The sequence below is a fragment of the Suricata suricatta genome, chromosome 12 (assembly GCF_006229205.1).
Source record: "Suricata suricatta isolate VVHF042 chromosome 12, meerkat_22Aug2017_6uvM2_HiC, whole genome shotgun sequence".
NCBI classification, from domain to species: Eukaryota; Metazoa; Chordata; class Mammalia; order Carnivora; family Herpestidae; genus Suricata; species Suricata suricatta.
Genome location: NC_043711.1, coordinates 25,124,865 through 25,147,611, shown reverse-complemented (window position 1 = coordinate 25,147,611; position 22,747 = coordinate 25,124,865). Strand labels below are relative to the sequence as shown.

Below are 22,747 nucleotides of genomic sequence, written 5' to 3'. Positions count from 1 at the left end.
AACTTTTCTGAAATCAACTGTTAAATAAGAAAATCCTTCCAAGATTTTCCTGAAATCTACTGTTAAATAAGAAAATCTGATTTGGTTTTTTAATGAATATATTTTTGAGAAATGTGGCAACACCTGGATGTGGGCTGGTCATCTGCAGGCACTCTGTGTCTTGACAGTCAAATAAAGGGATTATAATAGAGTTACAATGTTTGCAAACTTCAAGTTCTGATCCACTAGTGTGTTACTAAGTCATTTCAGTAGTCTGTGGCTAGCATTTGGATTTAAACTGTATAGAAATAAGGACATATGAAATGAGGGTCAGTGCTGTTTAGCAAACTCTGGCAATCAGAAAGATGTGTTTCAACACTTCTTACATAGCTCTTACATAACTCTAAAACCACAAATTTTCAAATTAAAAAAATTTAAAGTCAACATTAAACCGAATTCCTTTCACTGTGGCGTGCCTGTCTTACTGCCCAAGCACAGCCTCCGTTTAGCTCAGGCACATATCATTCACAGTGGTCGTTGGCCCTTCATCCGCTCTCAACCTACTAGTGGCTTCCAAACGCCTAGAATGAAACCTAAAGCTCTTATCATTATAGCCTGTAGAGCCCTACGTGATCTTACTCTGTTCCCTCTCCAAACTCATTAACTTCCACTATTTTCTATCCCTCTCAGCCACACTAACCTCCACTCATGCCCCTGAGCCTTTGAACTTGTGTATATAGCTAGACCACATTAGTCTACTTCCCTGAAAAACTATTTTCATTGATATGCTTTAACCTTCTGCCCTTGGCTGTTTTGAAAGATTGCTATTAAAAATTATGCTTCTGCATCTTCTATGAAACAATCTACTACTATTCAGTCTAAATTGTAAAGAAGTGATTCTATGTACATGTTAGGTTCCTAAAAGTATAAGAGGTGAATTTGTTTGTAAGGGCCTGGGAAGGGACTGTGCTTACACTTCCTGGATGCATTCTCCATATGCAGGTATGTTAGCTGAACTTTTGTCACTTTTAAGCCAGAAAAATTTTTCTCCTCTATGCTGCCAAACTTTCTACCGGGCTTCTTCATTTTTTCCCCTTAAAAGAGATCAGTCTTGGCTACTCTAAATTTTTTTTTTCAAATCCTGTTGAAGCTTTAACTATCTGTATTTCCTAGTAGCATCAGGAAGGTCTGAGTAGCTCTAGTGTTTGCACTAGCCACCAGGTATTCACTTAATGCAGGTGTTTAAGTAGCCCTGAATTTATAAAACCCTCTGTAGCTTGTGGCCAAAGTTCAACTTTCCCTGATTTGAGAAAGATTTGATCTCCAGTGAACCCCTTGTTTTCCCCTGAATAAATGTTAAGCCCCCTGAAATGAGGCATTGGTAGTTGTCTTTGAACTGAGAGATTCTCCCTGACCCACCATTTCCCCCTGGCCTTGCTGATCTGATTAGTTTCAATGACACAGGAACTATACTTCACAGGTTGCATAATTTGTTCTTTGGTTTTCAGAAAGTTCTTGTTGTTCATTCCATAAACAAATACATTTTGCATCACTTTCAACTTTGCAAAAATGTGTAAATATTTTTTCATTTCCACTATAATGATAAATTGCTTCCTTCTCACCCTTTCTACATTGATAGGTTGTGCAATATCCAAACACCAATAGATAAATAATATTTGAACTGAAACTTCAGAACAAAGCACTATCTAGTAGACATGCAGTAGCCCAGGGGCCAGAACCTCTAAGCCCATACAGGAGAGTTTTTAAAGTGTGAGCACAGAAAGGATAAGAGATTCTAGATGGCAGGTACTGTATCACAAAATTTTAATCTACCTGAATTACCACCTAAAAATCACACAGATTGACTAAGACAGCAAACCAAAATCCCACGGAAAATATTTACAACAAAAGTAGGTGATGGAGCACCTGGGTGGCTCAGTGGGTTGAACGTCCAACTTCAGCTCTGGTCATGATCTCGGTGTCCATGAATTCGAGCCCCATGTCAGGCTCTGTGCTGACAGCTCAGAGCCTGGAGCCTGCTTCGTATTCTGTGTCTCCCTCTCTCTTTCTGCCCCTCCCCCATTGGTGGTCTGTCTCTGTCTCTCTCTCTCTCTCTCAAAATTAAGTGTTAAAAATTTTTTTTTAATTGTTTAAAAAAAAAGCAGGTGACAAGGTATCCACACAAACCTCAAAATAAAAGTGAGTGAGCAAAACATCAATAGCCACCAGACATACGTGAAATCCGCATCTGAGCCAGAGGATGCAAGGGAAGCAATGGCACATTTGAGGGACTTGAGAATATCTAACTAGTCATTAGGTATTCACTGGACAGAGTGATGGCCAATTTGAGAGGAGAATCTGAAATTGGAAAAGGTTCTGCCCAATCCAATAACAAGTGAGCATGAGTTAAATTCTGAAAAAGGCTGGAGCAGCCTAACCTGAGTCATGTGAATTCTTAAAATCAACCTACCAACCTAAACTGCTTTCTAAAGCTGGGCTCCATGGTAAGGGAAGTTGCTGGGTTGAAACCAAAACTGAGCAAGGTAGGGACAACAGAGACAAGGAAAGAAAAGATCGAAATAAAAATGGAGAAGAGGAAAGGAGCCACCATATTTTTAATATTTTACAAAAACAAAAGGAAAGGGAGCTCTGTGACATTAGAAAAGTTCTCCTGAACCATGACCCCCTTTTAAAAGTTCAGGAAAACAAATTTCACATAAAAATAAGCAACAGAAAAATATCAAAGCCCCATCCTATATGGTAATTTTAAGAAAAATGAAACTAAAGAACAGAATAACATCCCTATAGATTATGAAAGACAGACCTTGAGATCAAAATTACAATGTATGATTTCAAAACAAGCTTAGAGACATTAATAATTCAAAACATGAAAAAGAAATATAACTCACAATTACAAAACTCCAGAAAAGGTGAAAGAACTCAAAAAAGAAAAGAAAAATCATCATTCTGAAATGATGAATACAAAATTCGAAGGGCAACGAAACTAAATTTAACAATCCATTAAGAGAAATAAAAGGTAAAAGAAGAACATTTTTTAAAATCAAAAAGCAATGAAGAAAGATACATCAGCAAAATGGCAAAGTAGGCAGCTCCAAGCTCCCATCCTCCTTCAGAAACACTGAAAAACAAGCAGAAACTGTCAGAAGCAACTTTTTTAGAATTAGAATTCTGGAAAGTAGTCTTAACTACTTTCAGTTACTTGCAGTGAACACTGAATCAAGAAAAAGTCAACTTAAAAATGGTAGGACATCTTGTGGCATTACTTAATCTTGACCCATCCCCTTCCCCAGTAGAACAGAAGTCTTGAAGAGATCAGCCGGCATTACTAGTGTGGGACCCTGGTACCTGGTTCCAGAGAGAGCAGAGTAGAACTAAATCACAAATTATTTTGCCTGTCTGTTCTAACCTGTCTGGGGCTACCTAAAGGATTGATGCAAGGCCCCACCTCTGTTCAACCTAACTTGCAACTCACCCACCCTGAAAAAGCAGAGGCTGGCTGAAAAAGTGGGATTTAACCCAAGTTGTTCAATATAAGAAAGAAGAAAGTCAATCAATGTAACATGCCACATTAACAGAAAGAAAAAAAAAAAAAAACCCCAAGCAATCATCTCAATTGATGCAGAAAAGGCACATGACAAAAACCAATACCCTTTCATGATTAAAAAAAAAAAAAAAAAAAGCTAGGATTAGAAAGGAATTTCCTCAACATGATAAAGGACATTTATGAAAACCCCTAACATAATACTCAATGGTGAAAGAGTGAAAGCTTTCTTCCTAAGATCAGGAACATGAAAAGAAGGCCTGCTTTGACCACTGCTCTGCAATACTGTACTGGAAGTTCTAGTTAGACAAGAAAAAGAAACAAAAGCCCTCCAAATTGGAAAGGAAGAAGTAAACTATGTCTATTCACAGACAGCATGATTATATATATGGAGAATCCCATAAAACCCACACAAAGCTACTAGAGCTAATAAACAAAAAGTCACAGCTCACAAGATAAACACAGAAATATCCACTGTGAATCTAGACATCAGCAATGAACAATCCAGAAAAGAAACTAAGAAAGCAATTTCATTTATAATGACATCTAAATAGGTAGGAATAAATTTAACCAAGAGGTAAGACTTATATATTAAAAATTACAAAATATTAACAAAATAGAAAGGCATCTGTGTTCATGAATTGGAAGACTTAATATTGTTAAAGTGTCAATATTAACCAAAATAATCTACAGATTCAATACAATCCCTATCAAAATTCAAACAGTCTTTTCTGCAGAAATGGGAGAGTCAATCCTCAAATTCACGTGGAATTGCAAGGGACCCTAAATAGGTAAAATGATCTTGAAAAAGAAGAACAAAGTTGGAGGATTCACACTTCCTGAACTCAAAACTTACTACAAAACTACAGTCATCAAAACAGTGTGGCACAGGAATAAGTATAGACATACTTAAAGTAAAATTAAGAGTCCAGAAATAAAACTGTACATCTACATCCAACTGAATTTTAACAAAGGTGCCAAGACCATCCAATAGGAAAAGAATAGTCTCTTCAATAAATGGACCTGGGACAACTGGCTAAACCCCACGCAAAAAAATAAAGTTACTTTATCCCATATGCAAAAATTAACTCAAAATGGATTGAAGACCTAAATACAAGAACATTTTAAAACCATTAAATTCTTTTCATCCATTATTTCCTCAATTTTTTTTTCTGTTCTCTCCCTCTCTTTGCCTTCTGTGATTTCCATAATGTGCATGTTGGTACACCTGATAATGTCCCTTAGGTACTGTTCATTTTTCTTCATCTATTTCTTTCTTTTTCTGGGACAGGGTATTTCAATCGCCCTATAATTTACGTTTTTTTTATTACTTCTTTTGCCTGCTCAAATATGCTACTAAACCTTCCAATGATTTTTATTTCAGCTATTTTACTAATTTCTATCTCTTGATAGTCTATGCAATGTTCCCCTGATTTTCTTTAGTTCTTTATCTATGTTTTCCTTCAGCATTCTGAGCATATTTAAAATAGTCTTTGTCTCTTAAGTCCAATGCTTGAGCTTCTTCAGGGATTTCTTTTTCCTGTGAATGGGCCACAATTTCTATTTCTTTGTATGTTTTGTAATTTTTGTTGAAAATTGGACACCATGAAATCTTGTAACATGGCAATTCTAGAAATTAGGTTCCCTCCTCTTTCTAGGGATTGCTGTTGTTATTTGATTAAGGATACAGTTGTTGGTTTAGTGACTTTTCCAAACTTTTATTTTTTTGCCAAGACTATATTCTTTGCTGTGTGTTGTCACTGAAGTCTCTGATCTGTTATTCCTGTGGTCAGCCAGGGTGTTGACAGAGATTTGTTTAAATGCAAGGATCCGATTAGAAAAAAGGAGATAGAGGTATTTTGTCTCTTTAAATTCCTTTGGCAGACACCAGAGAAATCACATTAGCCTGTGGGGTTTGAAACAATGGTCAGTCTTTGTGCTGGCCCCTCAGCAATCAAAAGTAGCAGTCAATACATAAAACCACATGGGGTGCCTGGGTGGCTCAGGTGGTTAAGCGTCTGACTTCAGCTCAGGTTGTGATCTTACAATCCATGGGTTCAAGCCCCGCGTCAGGCTCTGTGCTGACAGCACAGAGCCTGTATCCTGCTTCAGATTCTATATCTCCCTCTCTCTCTGCCTATCCCTCACTCATGCTCTGTTTCTCTCTGTCTCAATAATAAATAAACATAAAAAAAGAAAAAACATTAAAAATTAAAAAAAACCCCATAAAACCACAATTTTTGAAACACAAGCAAAACACATCAGGAACCATGGGCCACCATACCCGCAGCTGACTGCCATGGGGCTGGGGGATAGAAAATGGTAGTCACTGTGTGAAACACAAAAATTCTCAGAAATTTACCAGCTTCTGTCACATTAAGCACTTCATTGGATGCTACAAGTGTATGACTAGACTAAAGAATTTCAAAATAATTGCTTCAGACAGTTCATGCTAGCTTAATAGCTCTCTTGATGAAGGAACCAATTTTTGGAGCTTCTCTACCATTTTCCATGACATCATCCCCATTAGCTCTATTTCAAACTAGAAATCTTTTCTTGGGCCAAATGAAACAAATCCCCAAACTATGTGCAGGTACTTCTGACCCTCACAACAATCCTACCAAGTAGATATTATTATTTCCATTTTATAGATTAAGAAACTGAGGCTCAGGTATTTTAAGTAGATTGCCATGGTCTCATAGCTATTGCAGAGTTGACATTATTATTCCTTTAAAACCTCCAACTGTCTTCCTCCTCTCCTACTTAGATACACACTCTCTGGTCTTTGAGTACAAACTTAGGAAATCCCACTTTGTTTATGAAGTTTTCCAGAAGCAATCAGAATAGTAAGAGTCAAACTTAACTCTAACTCCACAATTAAAGCAGATCATTTACATGGCACCTGTCTTGGAGAAACTGCACATCTATAAAATCAAATGCAAGCACTTCTACACTGAGAATAAGTTAAGAGAGTACCAAAATCTGGAGAGGCTGCTAAGAAGTGCAGTTAGGAACAGTCAGTTGCTAAGGAGGCACTTACAGTGAGGGTGGTGATCTGAAGGAAAGGCAAGGCGAAGGAGGAGGTGGAAGAGGAACAGGTATTGCAGTATATTTATACATAGTTAATGCCCAGCCCAGAGGGGAACAAAAGCCAAAGGAAGAAGTGGGGAAATGCAAGATAAAGTGAAGCGCTAAGAGAGGGTCTAGCACGCTGTGCTAAGGAGTTGACACTTCTCAAGAGAAACTGCTACGAAAGGATTTGATGCAAATATTGTTTTAGGGAGATTATTCTGACAGCTCTGATAATCTAGCAGCTGTGTGTAGGATGATTTGCAGTGGGTGTAACTAGAAATAGGGAGATCCATGACTTACACATTTTTTTGCCACCAATAATTTAGTTATTTCTTAGAATACATCATGTATGTTATATATGAATTTGTTTATATATTTATATATTACATATATATATTTGTTTACATAATGTTTTTAGCTTCCTGACTAGCAAAGAACCACATGTTTCAGAGGCTGAAATTTTTAAGCTGTACCACTGAAGGGGGAAATACAAAGTTCTATTCATGCGCTATAGGAAAACACATGGCAAAGGGCAAAATGTTCTTCACCAAAATGAAATTTCACATGTAAACTAGAATGAGCTTGTCCACTCAAAGGTCTTGCAATGTTATGAATTTGCCAAAATTTTTTCCATCTCCAAGGTGATATTCTAGACACATTCATTATACAATAATTTCTTCTTATAGAGCTAGCTCACAGACAAGAAAGAAAAAGTATTTCTTCTATTTCTCTACATAGGGACAAAGATTATGAAAAACAGAGAAAGTGGGAAGGAGAAATTTTTAAAAATTTAATGAAAACAATACAAAACATACAAAATAAAGCTAGAATGACCACATCTTTCTTAAATATACAAATTGTGACAATCCTTCACTGAGAGTCCAGGCAACGTAAACTAGTTCTGAAGCTCAGCAAGATATCAAATAAATATATCATCAGACCATTAGTTCTGAGAGGTGACACTATTGAAGGCCTACACCAAATTCTAATTCAGAGATTAACCTATTTCCACATCGTAAAACTGATAGGTTGACAAGCAAATACTGATTATTTTCTCTTCTCATGGTGTTTAATTAGAGCAAGAGCCATTCAGCGTTGTCTTTGAGGCTCCTACTTAGGTAACTAGTATTAAAGAACACATACTAATCCCAAACTCAATTTTTTAGGTGCCAAGAAATCTCTAATTACCTCAAAGAATGTCAAATGTTTTATTTCAATATTTAAAATAGGTATTTATAAAAAGCACCATGTATTTTAACATAGTAGAGATAGAACAAGGGGATACTGGAACATTTTAATACAGAATACTCGGATTATCCTTTATATGTCATTATTTTCCCCACAAAATGTTACCTTAAGCCAGCCTGAGATCAGTGAAACAACAAAATTGCACTTCCACTCTTTATCTCTGATAGTTAAAAACCTCATCCTTTGCATAATAGCCTTTTTTGCTACAAAAGTAAATCACTGTGATCACATTTGTGGGAAACACTGAACAAGGTACTACATTTAAACGATGTAGTCTTACGTATTATTTAGTAATGCATACAACAGGATCAATCTAAGGACAGCTGATAATCATTTCTGTTACTAAGAGATGGGGGAGAGGGAGAAACTAAAAAAAAAAAAGTTTCCATTAAAGACTAGCAAAATTGGCAAAACATAGGAATCTAGATCTGACTTAGAAAAAAAAACAAAACTGCCCACACATAAAACACTTTATTTGGCAAATAAATTCAATGGAAATGTTAAAAGATACAAATAGTACATCTACTCCCAAAAGAACACTCATAGCTTTTTAAAATGCTTAATAAGGTACTGAAAATAACCACAATGGCCTTTTCTATCCTTTAGGCACAGCCACTTATGTTGGCATATACTTTTATTTTTTTAAGATATTATTTTTAAGTAATCTGTAGGCCAAATGTGAGGCCCAAACTCACAACCCCAAATCAAGAGTCACAACGCTCCACCAACTGAGCCAGCCAGGTGCCCAGGCATATAATTTCTATTTTAAAACATCTTGGTCTTTACTCATGTCTCTTCATTTTTAGTGCTAGTTAATTCTTCAAGAGATTTATCTCCTTAAGGTTTTGACAATTCACACATTTGCAACTGAATTCTTTGGTTATTACGTGAATAAATAGAAACAAAGCAACTTATGAAACAATCCTTTTGACTGAGATAGGAAATGATGTTGGAAGTGAAGAAAATAAACCCCCACAAGATTGAGTGTAACACAGAGGCCGCCACATGACTCATGTTCAAATGCCACCTACCTCCAATGTCCCTCATGACATCCATGCTCCTGAGAATGGGTAATACCCCCACTGAAGAGCTATTCTTTTTTTTATTTTGAACTGAAATTTATTATCACATTCAAAGTCTACCTCCATTCATGACTTAAACACAAGGCCTAAAATATTTTTCCCTAGGAAACTTTTAGGCCAAAGTGAAGTTTCCTTTGAAAAGGATCATTGATTTCTTTCACTACCATGAAATGTAACATGGCTTATATTCAGAATTAAGCTATATAGAAATTTCACTTACAGAGCAAAGCCAAACGAAGTAATGTTCACTGTTCAATAATGTCAAAAGCATACCACATAATATATAATAATCACAGGTTTTTGAGCACTTACCATGTGCTTGGATAAACTACTTTCTATGCATTTTCACTTACCCTTTACACGAATCTTATACAGACAGATGTATTATTATTCCTATACTACTTATAAATTAGGACTGAAAGAAGTTTAAGTAAATTGCCAAAGGGCCTCCCAAACTAGTATTGTACAGAGATGAACGTATGAGTACATAGCTGAATGGCTGAGGTCAATGAGCATTTTAAACTCTTTGACTTCAACCACGCAGCTATGTACTTATGTTTGTCTGGCAATTTTATACCCACTATCTCTAATATTTCAATCAGCCTGTGAAACAAAAATGATTTTGATCATTTTATAGATCATCAAATTGAGGCTGACACACAAGCGAAGTGACCTATCTATACTCACAATGGAGAAAATAAAACAGCAATCAGGTTTTATGATACCAAATCTCATTAAAGATAAACTTTAAAAATTTCTTTTGGTTGGTTGGTAGGTTGAGCATCTGACTTCAGCTCAGGTCATGATCTCACGGTCCATGGGTTCGAGCCCTCCATCAGGCTCTGTGCTGCCAGAGCCTGGAGCCTGTTTCGGATTCTGTGTCTTTCTCTCTCTCTCTGCCCTTCTTCTACTCGCTCTCTGTCTCTCTCAAAATAAAATAATAAAGACATAAAAAATTTTTACTAAAAAATCTCTTTCAAAAATGTTTGCTACTTACTGCCACCTACTTGACAAATAATCCTAATAAATTTGTTTCCTAGTTTCCATGCCCATGGCAGATTAAAAGAGAACAAATATTTGCTTATGCCAGGGACTATGCTGGGCACTTTACACACATTACCTTATCTAAACTTCAGAATACTATTATATAAGCAGTTATCCCACATGATCAGACAGGATTAGGAGTTAAATCATATACCCAGATTACATAGAAAGTAAGAATGGCAAACAAGGTCTATTAGACTCCTCATCACTACAGCAAATTCCATGCAGATCAGGATCAGTGGTGTCATTAATATCCCTAGACATTAACAGAATGTCTACTGAATAAACACCAAATAGTGTTTCATTTCATTTCATTTTTGAGAGAGAGAGGGAGAGAATTGTAAGCAGCCTCCATGCCCAGCGCAGAGCCTGACATAGGGCTTGATCTAAGAATGCCCAGCGCAGAGCCTGACATAGGGCTCGATCTAGGCTGAAATCTAGAGTTAGACGTTTAACTGACTGTACCATCCAGACACCCCCCTCCAACAGTATTTTAAATAAATATTTCATGAGTGTAACATTTACAACCCATCATTCACCCACCATTTCCTGAACACCTCTGGACAAGAATTCATCAGCCTACTATAGTAATAAAACAAATGTGACTATGAGAAGCCACTTAGAGCAAATGCAAAAACAATAGTAATAAATACTATTAATAATAATAAGTAACACCAACAACCCCATAAGACATCCATTATGTCACCAATTCCTATGCATTGTGATTCAGAACAATCTCAATTCCACCCTGTCTTTAGCCTTCCCTTTACCATCCTTCTAACCCAGGCCCATAACCGTTGCCAAGATGAGGACTATGATTCCATACTCTCTACCTTTCAACTGATGCTAAAGTTCTTTCCTAAAAATGCAAACTTGATCACTTTGTTTCCCTTTATAAAAGGGCTGTTGACCTTCTACTGTCTTAAACACTCAAATCCAAGAGCTGTGATAACTTTCAAAATGGCCACCCTATCTAACCTGATTTTCCACTCTTCCTAAAAACTATCATCCATTCCAGCCTTGCTTTAGTAGCAATTCCCTACATAAGCCCTAGGCCTCAATATATTTGCTTATGCTGTTCTTAGACCCTTGCTTCCACCCACCCACACTCTTTACTTGTTAAAAGCATTTAACGATTTCTTCGGAAGCCCAGTTTAAATATTTTAACAAGTAAGATTTCTTTCTCAGATAACATTTCTAAGTAAATACCTAAATCAGAGACCCAAGGCTTTATTCTAATTAACTCCCAAATCTTGATGTCCAAAACATGCTTGGAACAGCACTATTAATTATCCTACCTCTTCTAATCTATAACATTCATTGCCTCTCAGGAAGTTCCAATAGGCACAAGTCACAAATGATTTTTTAATGTAGAACAAATACATTAAATGAGTCATACTTAACAATGGAAACTAAAAGTTTCAATTTAGCATAGGATAGGCGAAACTGTATTACATCCACCTAACAGCATTCTATATAAAACAGAGCATACGTTAAAGGTTTGAATTCCAGGTCTATCACATCAATCACTGTGTGACCCTGAGTATTACTTAACCTCTTTGATCCACCCTCTAGTTATAAGAATATACTTAGATATCACCACTTATTAACTGAGAATAATACTAGTACCTAGCTCAGAGTGGTTGTTGGTTAAATTATGGTAAGCATGTAAAATACTAAGCATAGTATTTGTACATACTAAATAAATGGCAGCATACATATGTACGTGTAAAACACTGTCAACCAGCTAGGTCAGTTCTGATAATTATAGATTAATATACCGCATTAAATTGTATTTAAGGTATAAAAAATAAACAAATGGAAGCTATTATTAAATCCATGGAATACGCATAAATATGTAATCACTTTAACTTTCTTCAAAGGAACTGATACAAGATTTTCCTTTATTGGTTAAAGTTCTTAAAGTCCTTTGCTGATTAATTAATAGTAAACAGCTGATAGGGATATAAATAGATCAGTAACAGCTGAAATCTAACACACAGGTGTTAAAAATAGTATGTCATTGCCCCATTACATGTGAATATTACCATAAATAACCACAACCTGTGCACAGAATGAAAGCAGCTAAACCTTTGTCTCCCAGCACAACTAAAAACTTTTTATGAAAAGTATGAAACACATATCACAAAATGGATCAGGGATTCCCTAATCAAAGTTAAATCAAAAGGAAAGTACTACTCTCAGGTATATGTAAATACACTTATAAAGTATTACATAGATTACCAATCTACAGTTCATTTAACATTATGAACCAACTTATGAACAAATGAAGCCAAGAGATACTCTGTGATGTCGTAATTCCATTTCTAAACAAAAGTCCTACTATATTCCTGGCCCTGAGTGACAGGTCTGGAGACCCAGTCAAGCCATAGAATAATGCAGACAGAAGGCCACAACTTACTTAATTCAAAACTCAAACTGCCACTTGGACACCCTTCAAACTATCAGGACGGAGACCGAGTTTTCTGTATTACACCCTCCTATACTATTTGAACTTCCTGTTTAAATAGTTCAAGAAAAAGAGAGTGAGATGTATGGGAAGGGGTAAATAAACATCTAACTCCAAAACTCTCAAGAGACCTAAAAGCTGAGGAAGACAGTGGTCAATATCAGTTTGACAAAGATTACAACTAGTGTGATCCATGGCTCTGGCAAGAATGTGGAGAAATAGCACTCTCATATACTGAGCATGAGAATATAAACCCCTACAATCTATTTGAAAAATGACTCCACAATACCTTTGAAGCTTTTTATTTTTAATGTTTTTTATTATTTTTGAGGGGGGGGAAAGAAAGCATGTGCACAGGTGAGCAGGGGAGGGGCCAAGCAAGAGGGAGAGAGAGAATCCCAAGCAGGTTCCCTGCTGTCAATACACAGCCTGACACAGGGCTCAATCTCACCAACCATGAGATCATAATCTGAGCCCAAATCAAGAGTCAGAGGCTTAGCTGACTGAGCCGCCCAGGTACCCCAAAGATGCTTAATTCTTTTTTTTCATGCTTTTTATTTATTTTTGAGAGACAGAGAGACAGCCTGAGCAGGGGAGGGTCAGAGAGAGAAGGAGATACAGAATCTGAAGCAGGCTCCAGGCTCTGAGCTAGCTGTCAGCACAGAGCCCGATGTGGGGCTCGAACCCATGTATTGTGAGATCATAACCTGAGCCGAAGCCGGACGCTTAACTGACTGAGCCACCCAGGCGCCCCAAGATTTTTAATTCTTATACTCTTTGAGTAATTCCACATCCAGAAATCTAACCTATAGAAACACTGAAATATTCACACACATGTATAATGTCAAATGTATAAGCATGTTTACTAAGCAAGGTTAATAAAAGTTAAAAAACTGGCGAAAACAAAAATCTGAAGGAATGTATACAACATGTTCATGCTTATCTCCACCAAAAAATATCTTAAATCGGGGTGCCTGGGTGGCTCAGTTGGTTAAGCACCCAACTCTTGATTTTAGCTCAGGTCATGTCTCACAGACGTAGCTCACGTTGAGCTATGTGCTGACAAGTATGGAGCCTACTTGGGTCTCTCTCTCAGGGTCTCTCTCTCTCTCTCTCTCCCACACACTATATACCTTTCCCCTGATCACATTAGCACTCTCTTAAAATAAACATATTTTAAAAAAAGAAATCTCAAAATCTTAAACTTTAAAATCAAGAAAGAGAATATTTTATGCAATAAGCCTAGCAAATTTTCAATTCCACATTTTGGTCACTTAGAGGAAGACACCAAGAGGCACCTGGGTGGCTCAGCTGGTTAAGGTCTGACTTTGGCTCAGGTCATATTCTCATGGTTCGTAGGTTTGAGCCCCACATCAGGCTCTGTGCGGACAAGTCAGAGCCTGGAGCCTGCTTCAGATTGTGTCTCCCTCTCTCTTTGCCCCTCCCCTGCTCAGGCTCATGCTCTCTCTCTCTCAAAATAAATAAACATTTAAAAAATTTAGAGAAAGAGAGCAAAAGGTAGATAAAAAGAAAAACAGAGAAACACACTCAACTGCATGACATACAAAAACAGAATCTACTAGAAAAAAAACAGGTAAGCATCAAGGAAAATCAAAGAGGAAAGAAGTCCAATAAATTCAAAATGGGTAGTTATCATCTTGCACATATGAAGAACGGACTTTAGATGTAAAATCACTGACTACTGAACTGTACATAATAAGAATTTTTGTAGCTCACTTCCTTTTTGTTCTTTCAGATTATAAGATTCAATTCTGAATGGAATAGCTTCAACAACCCACTATAATTCTTTACCTGGGGTAATTCTAACTAAGAGACTTGGTATAACTATGGTCTTCAGGATGTCTGTCCTTAAAACAAAAGTGTTGTAAAACTGAAAAAGCATAAGATTAACACAGCACACACAGGAAATGTAACTTATATAGTACAAGATTTCCTGACAGACTGGATGTATGAATCTGTAAAAATCAATACGAAAGAAAGGAGTCAAGAACAATACCAAAGTTGTTTTAACCCAAGCAACTTAGAAGGATGTAGTTGCATCTGTGAGCTGGGAGGGGTGAAGGAGGGAATTTTTTTTTTTTTTAATTGAGGTTGAGGGAGGGGTTAGCAGTTTGGCTTTGGACATGTTAAATTTGAGAGAGCTGTTAGACATCGTGTGGAAATGTCAAAAAAGCAGTTGGATAAGAACTTAGAGTTCAGGAATGAAGGCTGGGCTTGAGATTAAAAATTTGGTTGTCACCAAGCAGCTACAAAGAATATAAAGTCAAGAGACAGGATGAAATCACCAAGACAACAGGCACAGACAGACAGGAAGATCAAGGAGAGAGTCTTGGAGCAGTCCAAAATATACAGGTCAGGAAGAAAAAGACCAAGCAAAAGAAATTTAAAATGTAGCCAAAGTACAAGAAGAACCAAGGGAAAGTGATGTGTCCCAAAAGCTATGGGAATGATGTTTTCCAAGAAAGTGAGAGAAATCAACTATGTCAAATGATGCTGAAAAACCAACAAAACAAAAACTGACTACCAGAAAAGCAACTTGGAAGCCACTGATGTTCTTGACAAGAACTGTAGAGATACAGCAGTGAATAACGAATGTTTGACTGGAATGATTCAAGAGAAAATGAGTATAGAAGAATGAGAAACCATACCTAGAAACAAATCTTTTAAGAAGTCTTGCTCTAAAGGGAAGCAAAGAAATGCACATGCACAGACAAGAAAACCATCAACCTACTGAATGAGAGAAAATACTTGCAAATCATTTATCTACTAAGGGGTAAATATCCAAAAAAATATAAAGAACTCATCCAATACAAGACCAAAAAAAAAAAAAAAAAAAGCAAAACAAAAACCAATCTGATTAAAAAATGGGCAGAGGATCACAATAGACATTTTTCCAAAGAAGACATACAGCTATCTAACAGGTACATGAGAAGATGTTCAACATCATTAATCATGAAGGAAATAAAAATCAAAACCACAATAAGATACCACCTCACACCTGGTGGAATGACTTACCAAAAAGACAAGAAATAACAAGTGTTGGCACGGATGTAGAGAAAATAGATTCCTTGTGCACTGTTAGTGGGAATGTGAATTGATTCAGCCATTATGTGAAATGGTACAGAAGTTAAAAAAACAGAACTATCATAAGATCCAACAATTCCACTTCTGAGTATTTACCTGAGGAAAACAAAAACGTTAACTCAAGAAGATATATGCACTCAAAAAGATATATTGCAGCATTATTTATAATAGTCAAGGTATGGAGACAATCTAAGTGTTCACTGATGAATGAATGGATAAATACATATACACACATATACCTACACACTCACACACACCATGGAATATTATCTAGTCATTAAAAAAATGCAATCTTGCCATTTTTGACAACATAGATTGACCTTGAGGGCATTTTGCTAAGTGAAGTAAAGCAGATAGAGAAAGACAAATACTGTATGATCTCACTTGCATGTGGGACCTAAAAATAACCAAACAAAAAAACAAGCTCATTAATATAGAGAACAGGCTGGTAGTTGCTAAAGGAAGGGGTGAAGGTAAGGAGAAATGGGTGAAGGGTGTCAAATGGTGCAAAATTCTAGTTATAAAGTAAATTAGTCAGGGATGTAATGTAGAGCATAATGACTACTGTTCATATTACTGTATTGCATACGTGAAAGTTGCTCTAAGAGTGGACCTTAGGGGCGCCTGGGTGGCTCAGTCAGTTAAGCCTCCGGCTTCAGCTCAGGTCATGATCTCACGGTTTGTGGGATTGAGCCCCGCGTCAGGCTCTGTGCTGACAGCTAGCTCAGAGCCTCGAGCCTGCTTCAGATTCTGTGTCTCCCTCTCTCTCTGACTCTCCCTTGCTCACGCTGTCTCTCTCTGTCTCTCAAAAAAAAAAAAAAATTAAAAAAAATGAGGACTCCCTTATTAAACTTCTTTGCAAGTAAACTTCCTCCCCCCTTTAAAAAAAAAAAAGAGTGGACCTTAAAAGTTCTCAACACAAGAAAAAAATTCTATAACTATGTATGGTGATAGATGTTAACTAGACCTATTATGATGATCATCTCACAATATATACAAATACTGGATCATTATGTTGTACACCTGAAACTCATAAGTTGTATATCAACATTATATATCAAACTCATAAAATGTTGTATATCAATTATACCTCAATAGAAAAAATTTATCAAAAAGATGAGCAATAGATAGAAGGGAAAGTGAAGATAATTATTGTTAAATAAGAGAAAAAAATATTTTCATATACAAATAAGAATAACCCAGTAGAGAAGAAAGGCACTTGGAAGGGCACCCTGAAGATTCAAAATGACTTCCTAAAGGAACTGTCTATGCTGAATCATGAAGGCTGAGTAAGGGTGAGTCAAGATGAATGGAAAAGGGATTTAAACAGAATGAGCAAACAGAGGTAAGAAACAACATGAGGGGCAGCATCAGAGGGAGACTGAGGAGAGGGCCTGGCATGTGAAACAGAGCACTGAGGCTGGAGAAGTAAGCAGTCACCAAGCATTTTAAGATATATCAAGCAGTACAACCTTTATCATATAGATGACAGGGTACTTGCCACTATAGGGTTTAGGCAGGAAAGTACTGAGATCAAACTGATATTGTTTGAGGGGTACTAATTGAAGGCAGGGAGACCAGTTATGAGGGTACTAAAATAAAGAAGAAGATTCTAAACTAGGATCTTAGTAGTGAAAGGGGTTTAGTGATAGATCCTATGTGCTCAGTGTTGAAGACCGCAGTTTCTAGCATGGGCTACTGGGCAGATGATAACGCCATTATCTATATTTGGAAATACTGGGGGGGAGCTGAGTGAATGATTCATTCCAGTTTAGAGTATATTGCTTTCAGAGTCTCCATAGGACATCCAAGTGAGTAAATGTAAGCAAGCAGAGGATAGAAAACTTGGAACTTAGGGTTCGAGATATCTGAAAGGCATAAGCATTTGAATGGTTACTAAAATTATTATGATGTATGAAATGATCCAAAAGTAACAATTACAGTGAAAACAATGACTGAACTTTTAGAAACACTAGGATTTAAGGAGAAATTAACTAGGAATTAAGGAGAAATTCAGGAATAGAAACATCCAAAATGCCAGGGAAACAGCGGAGGGCTAATAATACCTTTCCTAGTGTAAAAAGAGACACCGTAAGTGACCTGAATAAGCTGGCAGAAATCAGAGCTCAAGAAACGTGAAGTCACGTAACCAACTGGACATTCTGATTCTGCTGCATTAATTTTTCAAAATCTAATAGACCCTATAGGGCCATCCCTTCCTGAGATCCTTAAGTATTTAAGCCAATTTGAATAGAAACACCTAAAGGGACTAACCCCAGTTACACTACTACCTACAGGAAAAGATTATTTATAATTTTAGTAGAAAAGTATTTATAGTTGGCCTATATAAAGGAAATTGATAATATATTTCTTAAAAAAACAAAAGGTGCTGTCAAGCATAGTAAAATGAGTAAGAATTTTTTTGCTTTTTATCATTCCTAACTTCTTGTTACACATTATCTATGACTTCACATAGCTCAACTAGCGATAAAAATCTTACAGCCTTATATAACAAGTATGATGATGTAGAAATCTATAATGTTAGTAATTAGGGAAAAATGCTTTTAACCCAATAAAAATTTATCAGAAATGGAAAGAATTTCTGGTGTTAGAAGAAAAAAGATAACTTGAAAGATGCAGGGGGAAAATAAATAAAGCAAGGATCAAGTTCCATTTCTTGATTCAATGAATGTTCTACTTCATCATTTTTGGCAGACAACTTGTCAAACTAAAAAACCACTTACTGTTGGATGACTGTACTGTAGTGTACTAATTGGGAGTGACCCAAGTGTTTGGTCCCACCCATACAGAAGAACATAAGGAATTTGAAAAAAGTCAGTAGGAAGCATATTTTCCTATGAGTGCCTAAAGCAAATTTGCTGATACAAATCATAGAAAGAACATGACAGAATTATTTACTCCAAATGAGAAAGTTAATAGCATATTCATGGAGTGGGGTGGGGAACTCCTAAGGTGTGAGTCATTGGATTTAAGAACAAATGGATCCAGGATTTAGCCAAAGCTGTAAAAGCAGGATTCAGGCTACAGGAGAGCAAACATGTGCTCTTGGGGCTGGAAAGAAAAAAAGCTGTGCTCCGTTAGTGCCTCCACAGTTTGAATGAGTCACAGAGACAGCCTGGAAAGGATAGCACAACCAGACTCACCTTCAGCACATGGGGGAAATCTCTACCGTTTTCTTATCTTCTGATTTATTCTCTCCCTTAACAATTTACTACTAAAATGTTTTAATTACATTCAAGGAAGCTAAAATGAAAGTAACCTCAGAACCTATTATTCCAAGGATCTAGATAGGCTTTGCCACATTGCTTTGTACATAAACTAGATCAACATACAAAGCAGCATCACTAACGCAATCTTTCTAGCACTATCAATTTTGCTAATTTAATATAACCAATTTGTTAAATATTTATTTCTGTGATCCCTACCAGGAAGGAATGTTTATTTGCTGTATATATTAATCTTGAATGAACTGACTGCTTATATCTTTGGCCTGTTTATCTACAAAAGTCTTGATGGCCTTCTTTTATGTTAAGAAGGACATTTTATGTGTTACATACTTTCATTTTTCTGTCAAAATAAATGCAAATGATGTCCCATTTCCATTTGTCTCATTTTTCATGGAACCAAAGTTTTCTTTTCTTTTTTTTTTTTTTAGATACCCATTAATTTTATTTGCCTTTACTTGGTTTTAGGTTCTGGTAGTTGCTCATCTACCAATAAATCCACAAGTGGTTTCCATTATTACACAGTCATACTACATGTGTTAGAACTTTTCACTTGCCTACTCTATATCATTCCACTTTAACTCTTTTACACTGTAGAGCTGTGTTCCTTCTCAAATCTAGTGTTATCATCTATTCTTTTAAAGAAACATTTTTGGGGCTAAGTAATGATAAGAATTTATCATCAATTGGATTTTAAGCAACTGTACTCCCAGGTATCTACGCAAGAGAAATGAAAGACACAAAGAAATGTATACAAATGTTCCTAGCAGCAACAGTTCCTTGTATATAACAATCAAAAGCTGGAAACAAACCAAATATCTATCAATTACTGAATACATAAGATATATCAGCAATAAAAATAAACAAACTGGCGCATCTAGGTGACTCGGGTGGTTAAGCGTCTGACTCTTGATTTTGGCTCAAGTTAGGATCTCATGGTTCTTGAGTTCAAGCGAGGCACCTGGCTAGAGATTCTGTCTCCTTTCTCTCTCTGCTCCTCCCCCACTCACTTGAGTATGCACCCTCTCTCAAAATTAAACATATTTAAATAAATAAATAAAAATGAACTATTGATATTGTCTACAAGATAAATGAACCTCAAAAGCAATACTAAGTGAAAGGAGCCATTCACAAAGGACTGAATGTGATTTTTGTTATTTCTAGAATATGCAAATTTACAGATACAGAAAGCTGATCCATGGTGCCTAAAGCTGGATGTGGAATAAAGGACTGAATGCAAATGGGCAAAAAAGAACTTTTTGGGTGATGAGAATGTTTTACAGATGGATTATGGTGATGGTTACAAAACTATAGATTTACTAAAAATCATTAACTTAAGTAATTTCATCTTACATGTCCAATAGGGATATTTTATGGAGTGTAAATTATACTTTAATAAGGCTATCTTTGAAAAGCCAATGAACAGAGGAAGGATAAGAAGAATAAATATAGGGATGCCTGAATGGCTCAGTTGGTTAAGCATCTGACTTCAGCTCAGGTCATGATCTCGTGGCTCTTGAGTTTGGGCCCCACGTCAACTCAGAGCCTGGAGCCTGCTTCAGATTCTGTGGCTCCCTCTCTCTCTCTGCCCCTCCCCAACTCGCTCTTGTGTGCACTCTCACTTTCTTCCTCAAACAAATAAACATTTAAAAATTCTAAAAAGAGAATATGTATACACATATTGACCTTGAAATATAAAAATTTAAGGGGTTCAATTGATTAATAATAAAAGTAGCAGGAAGTATTTTAAATAATAAACATTTGGTGGTTCCAAGACTGACATAAAAGAAACATTTTCACAAGCTGATCATGGGAGAATAAACTGTCAGGAAAGCAGTTTGGCAAGGTCTACCAAGGGAGCTTTTAAATTGTGACTTTTGGGGCACCTGGGTGGCTCAGTCGGTTAAGCCTCCAGCTTCAGCTCAAGTCAGATCTCATGTTCGTGGGTTCGAGCCCCGTGTCAGGCTCTGTGCTGACAGCTAGCTCAGAGCCTGGAGTCTGCTTTCGGTTCTGTGTCTCCTTCTCTCTCTGCCCCTCCCCCTCTCATGCTCTGTCTCTCTCTGTATCAAAAATAAGTAAAACATTAAAAAAAATTTTTAATTGTGACTTTTGGGGCTCCTGGGTGGCTCAGTCAGTTAAGTGTCCATCTTCGGCTTAGGTCATGATCTCATGGTTCGTGGGTTCGAGCCCTGCCTTGGGCTTTGTGCTGACAGCTCAGAGGCTGGAGCCTGCTTCAGATTCTGTGTCTCCCGCTCTCTCTGCCTCTCCCCGCCTCAAGCTCTGTCTCTATCTTAAAAATAAACATTAAAAAAAAATTAAAAATTAAAAAAATAATAAAATGTGACTTTTGATTCATTTCTGAAAATTCTGCCTAACGAAGTAATAAAAAAAAGTGAATAAAGATAGATCTAAGTATAAAGATATTCAGCAAAGCAAAATTTATAATAGTTTCCAAAAAAATGGAAACTGTAACAATGGAAGGATGGTTAAGAAAATTACAGCCCCATCTTGAATACTGTACACCCTTATAAAATGTTTGTGGGCCTATGGCCCAGTGTAGAGGATGACATCATCACCACCACCACAGCTCTTACCAGGGCCTGCACTCAAGAGGAAGATGTTCTAAGAAAAAGATGCCCACCATTTCCTGATTATCACAGCTAGGAGAGTGCTTGCTAGAGGCATATCCTATAACTTTGCAAATGATGCTACATTTGAAATTAAGAAATGTGACCTTCATGGGTTTGAAGAAGGCCCTCCTATCCTAACAGTGCTCAACAGGGAAGAGGGACTCAAATAATAAAGAATGATACAGACTATTCACCAAGAGCATTAAAAGAATATTAGTTGTGGTTTTTGTCACTTGTAAAGTGTCAAGAAGGTTATGGGGAACTTGAGATTGGATAAATATCATGGATCATCTCATCTCAACCTACTGAGCTAATGGCTTTTGCTTATTTGTGGACCTTCTGTCCCAGAAATTTGTAGAGCTTACAGAATAAAGAGAAGGCTATACTAAAGAAAAGAAGGATCAATGCACATGTCTGCTAAGAACTGCTAGCTACTGGGGCAATGGCACTGTTAGAGCTCAGGTCCCCCTGGGAGCTCGTACTGGTCTGGCCTGTAAATACAATGGAAAAGATGAGTTCTGCTTGACTTTATATTCAAAAATTACAATATGACAGTTTTGTGGAAATCACCATTTATTTTCATCTGTGGGAATAACTGCTGTGGAATGGGAGCATCTGCGGAGAGAGCAGCAGCCAGTACTGATTACTACAAGAGAGACAATTTTATTCCTGGGGTAAGAGCAGATGGAATGTATGTTCTATGTGTCTAGGAAGCAACAAAGATTGTAGTTGCCTATTATAGATCTGTGAAGGGGGCCATGCTGATGGAATGCTATCAAGGACTCAGTATGAGTGATCTTGGAGTCAGTTATCATACAAAAGAAGAAATACAAGTACAAGAATTGCCTCATTATGCTTCTCAAAGATAGAATAGTAGACAACAATATAGCCAGTGTTGAAGAAGTAAAGGAAACTGATGTTGAAGTGAGGAAAGAAACTGAGAATATGGTCCAGTTTCCAACAGTTGATTATGAACCAACTTTAGAAGAATTAAGCCATCAATCTACACCAAGAACATACCTTTTAAAGTTTATAATGCGGATCAGTGAATCAAGTTTAAGTGGATCATTTAAAGGAAGACTGTAAATTTATCATTATGCCTTCAATGAAACGTTCATGGTCAACTTTAAGAGGTGTTGTGATCTCAACTTTAAAAGGGCTAAAAACCCATAAAACAAAACTTTTGTAAATGTATTTATGCTATGTTATACAATTAGATTTAAAAATTTGGGGGGAAATGTAATGGGCTCCAAAGGTTCAGTGATGCAGTGGAAGGCACGTCTTCCTTACATCCCACCGTTTCCTCATTT

General features: G+C 36.7%; 1 protein-coding gene and 1 pseudogene across 16 annotated transcripts in view; one reads left to right on the top strand and one right to left on the bottom strand.

Annotated features, from left to right (window-relative positions):
- Positions 1-22,747, bottom strand: part of SLMAP (sarcolemma associated protein) — a 139,307-nt gene that overhangs the window by 82,808 nt on the left and 33,752 nt on the right. The gene's annotated exons all lie outside the window — the stretch shown is intronic.
- Positions 16,894-22,510, top strand: LOC115273288 (annotated as a pseudogene).